This window comes from Micropterus dolomieu, linkage group LG11 (assembly GCF_021292245.1).
Source record: "Micropterus dolomieu isolate WLL.071019.BEF.003 ecotype Adirondacks linkage group LG11, ASM2129224v1, whole genome shotgun sequence".
NCBI classification, from domain to species: domain Eukaryota; kingdom Metazoa; phylum Chordata; class Actinopteri; order Centrarchiformes; family Centrarchidae; genus Micropterus; species Micropterus dolomieu.
In genome coordinates, this window is record NC_060160.1 from 26265745 (window position 1) to 26271038 (window position 5294).

A 5294-nucleotide genomic window follows, 5' to 3' on the forward strand; every position below is an offset into this window, starting at 1 on the left:
ACAGTTCCTAACAAAGTCCTAACAGGTCCAAAGTCCTAACAAAGTCCTAACAGTTCCTAACAAAGTCCTAACAGTTCCTAACAAAGTCCTAACAGTTCCTAACAAAGTCCTAACAGATCCTAACAGTTCCTAACAAAGTCCTAACAGATCCTAACAGTTCCTAACAAAGTCCTAACAGGTCATAACAGTTCCTAACAAAGTCCTAACAGTTCCTAACAAAGTCCTAACAGTTCCTAACAAAGTCCTAACAGGTCATAACAGTTCCTAACAAAGTCCTAACAAAGTCCTAAATGTTCCTAACAAAGTCCTAACAGGTCATAACAGTTCCTAACAAAGTCCTAACAGGTCCAAAGTCCTAACAAAGTCCTAACAGTTCCTAACAAAGTCCTAACAGATCCTAACAAAGTCCTAACAGGTCCTAACAAAGTCCTAAAAGTTCCTAACAAAGTCCTAACAGATCCTAACAAAGTCCTAACAGGTCCTAACAAAGTCCTAACAGTTCCTAACAAAGTCCTAACAGTTCCTAACAAAGTCCTAACAGATCCTAACAGTTCCTAACAAAGTCCTAACAGTTCCTAACAAAGTCCTAACAGTTCCTAACAAAGTCCTAACAGATCCTAACAGTTCCTAACAAAGTCCTAACAGATCCTAACAGTTCCTAACAAAGTCCTAACAGGTCATAACAGTTCCTAACAAAGTCCTAACAGGTCCAAAGTCCTAACAAAGTCCTAACAGTTCCTAACAAAGTCCTAACAGATCCTAACAAAGTCCTAACAGATCCTAACAGTTCCTAACAAAGTCCTAACAGTTCCTAACAAAGTCCTAACAGATCCTAACAGTTCCTAACAAAGTCCCAACAGGTCATAACAGTTCCTAACAGTTCCTAACAAAGTCCTAACAGTTCCTAACAAAGTCCTAACAGTTCCTAACAAAGTCCTAACAGGTCATTTGTTGAATTCTCAAATTAATATTATTCATTTACAAGCCATTCTTGATATTGAACATGACGAACGGAAAGCGGTAAGTTAGGCTGTAAATCATCTGTCCAGCATCGGACAGTCGCAGAAAGAGGATCTTATTAATTAACAACATAACAAAAAATAATAAACTGTTATTTTTAGCAATTAGTATGACTGGATGTATCTCATTAACATTACTGTTTTCCTGGTTCGTGATATTGAACTGTCCAGTGTAATGTTAGCTGCCTGTCTCTATAATAACCCCTGCCCTGGATGATGAGTGCTAGCTAACGTTAACCTTAATAAAATCAGTGGGAAATTAGAAAAGAGATGCCTATAATTTTGTAATGTGGCTCAATATCACCGTAGAGTGCCCCACTAGTGTGGGCAGCGAGAACGTCTGCAACCAGGCTGCATGATAACTGTATTTATAATACACTTATTTTGGGTGGATATATTAGAAACACATACCGCCATCTAATTTTATAGCTTTACTTTACAGGTTGCCACGGGATGTTACCGTCCATGGTTTGAGTCCAAATCGGCTCTCATTTAACAGACACCTGGGCGAGTTCAACCTCAAAACGTTTTGCTACGTTTTGTCGGAGCTGAACTCGGCCCTGCCTTCCGTCATGTCCATAGACTGTATAAAGTGTCCTGCCCCCTACTGGCTACTCTAAGGGTGGCAAAGGGTAGGCCTACTAGTCAATTAGAGGCAGAGTTGTCGAAAATCCGTGGGGAGAAAAGAAGGTGTAAGTGAATACTGCAATTCCGTGTCACAGTGAAGAACTACAAGTAATTAGGAATACAGTATTGTATTTATTTATTATTACTTAATTTTTTTCAAGCATTAATACTATACAAACAATATTTGTTTTAATGTTTACAGTATCTGCAGTCATTATTTAGACTTATTTAGAAATCGAAAGACTCTGTGTCTGAAGTCACTCACTACTCACTATATAGTGAACTATTGAGCTCGCTATTTTGTAGTGCTGTCCGAATGTATAGTGTTAATTATTATACCCTATATAGTCCACTCAGTGTATCCCAGAATGCATTTTGAAAAGTAGTGTACAACTGATGGCCACTAACCAAGCCCTATACCATCATGCATTGCGCTGATAGAAAAAAAACAGTCCACCAACTGATTGTCCAACGGCAATGACGTAATTATCGGTGTAGAAATGATGATCGGCGTAGTGCCCGAAAGTGTTGTTTTAATAATGCGGGTGAGCTCACTTTATAGTCCTCTACATACAACTCCCTATATAGGTATTAGGGAGTAGTAAATGAGCTGTGATTTCGGACACAGTAGAAGAGACTTTGATAGTTTTATTTTGAAGGTTGCCACCGCTATTACGTTTGTTTTGACAGCTTGACATGGTAAAGTAGACTTAAAACGCGTCGAATAACAATCACTGTCCATCGCTGTAACACTGTAACATAGGCAACGTGGGGTTGAAGTTGTCAAAAAAAAGGAACACATTTTCCATGCTTTGGTGTGCGCGTTCTCAACGGAAGTGTTGTTGTGTCTGTAGTGATAAGGGTAGAGTAGACTCACTACTCCGGTGAAAAGTCCCACTTAAATTAGTTGTGTGCAGGGTTAAGTCTTGCAGATGACTGGTCGGTGGCCTCGGCGTGAAAATAGAAACCGTTCGACGAGGATGGGATTCGAACCCACGCGTGCAGAGCACAATGGATTAGCAGTCCATCGCCTTAACCACTCGGCCACCTCGTCCACAAGTTCAAACGCCATACAGCGCTAAATTGTGACGAAACACAATGATAGCGTGTGTGTGTTTCTCTGCGGTCCACGGCGTTATTAGGACTGCTTTTTTATTTGTCACTCGCATGGGAGGACACATTTAGCTGTGTACTGTTTGTAACAGTCTATATATCAAACCAGAAACTGTAGCCTACGTGGCAGCCTTGCAGATTTCATATCAGTATGTAACTGTAGCCTACAATATGACGGTCTTTCTCATTCTTAAACTGGAGACCCTGCTTGATTCTTTTAAAATAGGATTTTATTCGTATTTAAGCACAAATTCTGACGGCATTACACAGATTTACCAACATGTGAATTTGTGTGCCCCAGAGCAGGGTTTTTTCTTACTTACTTTTTTTTAGTTTCTCTCAATACCTGGAAGATTGTGTTATTTGATCCCATAGACACTCAGCAGTTGAGCCAAGATATACCAAATATTGCTGTGTGCATATTTTTTCTGATGGATTTGGCTGGGTGGTTCTGCTGTTCCACTCGAGGTTGGTGTGCGTTTTTCCTTGTAGTGATACAGGATAGGATATGTTGTGTCAAGTTTTGTTTGGTAGTTCAAATGCATCGCTAATTGATGAAAGGTGGAGTGCATGTTATTACGTATGCTGCCACAAGAGGGCACCATGACCTTTGTGATTATTCCTGTTGTGCTTATTGACCACTGATGTTATTATATGCTTACTCTTGGTGTACAGGAATTATCCTTCCCGCTGATTATAATCAGTTGTAATAATATTATTATTATTGTATTATAATGATTACCTGTATTGTGTTAGTGGCCTTGTTAGTGTTAAGATTTAATGGTAAAGTTCTTTTCATTCTGCTTCCTATAGACCACATCTACCGGCGATGATGCATCTTCCTCTAACCTTTACAGCAGAGATCCTGCAAAAAAATATGAGAAAGAAATACCTGCCTCCTGTGTTCTGTGACACCACGCAGACCACCTGACAAACCCTCATACAAAAGGCATACTGACTCAGACAACTTTGCTTCCCAAAAGGATGACAGTAAGCCCATTTATAGAAGCATGTTAACACTTACTGATTCATACACTGTGTAAAGCTAAATAACATGAATAAAAAACAAACAACCACCGAATAGGCACGACGGAACAAGGAATAACTAACACTCAAAAGCCCCAAATGCCTGATAACATTTAACATCTCGTTATCCTCGGTTGTCTGTGTCAAGACGATCGAGGATAACGAGATGTTAACTCTTTAACATATTCACTTCTCGAAATAACTTTAGCAACATGAGAATCTGCTGCAGATGATAATATATAATACCCAAATATACAGGCATTTACTAGGCATGAAGGGTCTATGATAACATGATTGATAGGGGAGATGAGGGTCACAGATAGTGCCTAAACATATTAAGCCTAAATACCACCCCTTGCAGATCGATAACCTAAATGAGGAAAATAATACAATAAAGGAAAGCAACATAATAAGTCAGCAGGAGCAGGTCAGGATCAAAATGATATATTCTAAGCATTTCCAAACTTTTACATAAACATAAATGCTGTAGCCTATTGTCTTGGGAGATTATATTGAGAGAATATACTATTTCCAGTGTTCAGGGTTGTATGTAAACACAGAGCTGTGACAGTTAAACCACCAGAGGGCACCACACTTTACTAAGAGACAGACTGTACTCCACCTGGCTTCACCTGAGGCGTGTTTAACCAGGCATGGTTCGAGAGCTGGCCTGAAAGCTGTGAAAATGAACGATGTTCTCTATATTTATATGACTCATTTCAAATCAACCAGACGAAGCTTGAATATCAGGTGCAGGTGTATTGTTGTTCTCAAAATTCATTGTCTCTGTGGCTCGCTGTCCTTTATTTGAAGGTGAACCCAACACCTCGGCCTCTGCAGGAAGGTGAGACGTCATGAGGATGTGTCATATCAGCTGGCACCACTTACTGGTTTACATTCATAAACAGAACCGTCTGTGAAAATGGAACGCACACCACAGTAAATATAATCCCATTTTACTTGCAGGGCTAGAGGGATTTATTTGGTTATTTGCCAGAAAGCACCTAATGAATGATGTGAGTGTTCCTATGATCATTTCTCACCCTAAATTAGAAATGCATAAAGAAGAAGAGCAGAGAAGCAAGCCATTTCATTCAAGGGTTTTTCACTGCTGTATTAGACTTGTAAATCACCATTAGGCTTTCATTAAAGTGGACTAATCAGGGCACTTTGTATGAAAAATATAGACAGAAATAATGAATCTACTTAACCCTTTGATGCACAAGCTATGCAAACTCCTTCTAATGCAGAACATGGGTCAAAAAGTACCCATACTCATTTCCTATGTAATTTTATGCATGGCTCAGTGTTTCTTTGCTATATCTTTTGGAGTCCTTTTATTTAATCTATTAAAATTTCAAGCCATTACTTTTATTTCTTTATACTTTCTTACTGTATGAACAAACATACATTTTCACACATGGGCCGCGTGTTTTCACTGTGGAATTTGATGGGAACTTTTTGTAACTGTACATAATATTTGAATATTAGGTTAAGTTTAACTTGACC

At 39.0% G+C, this 5294-nt stretch overlaps 1 long non-coding RNA gene and 1 other non-coding gene across 2 annotated transcripts in view; one reads left to right on the top strand and one right to left on the bottom strand.

The window, feature by feature from the left end:
- Positions 1-5078, top strand: part of LOC123978576 — a 7044-nt gene extending 1966 nt beyond the window's left edge. Inside the window, exons 3-4 of the long non-coding RNA XR_006827007.1 lie at positions 3573-3749; positions 4599-5078. This is a non-coding gene — a long non-coding RNA (uncharacterized LOC123978576). The remainder of the gene's footprint in view (positions 1-3572; positions 3750-4598) is intronic.
- Positions 2619-2700, bottom strand: trnas-gcu. The gene has a single exon. It is a non-coding gene; the product is annotated as a tRNA-Ser (tRNA).
- Positions 5079-5294: the final 216 nt, after the last annotated feature.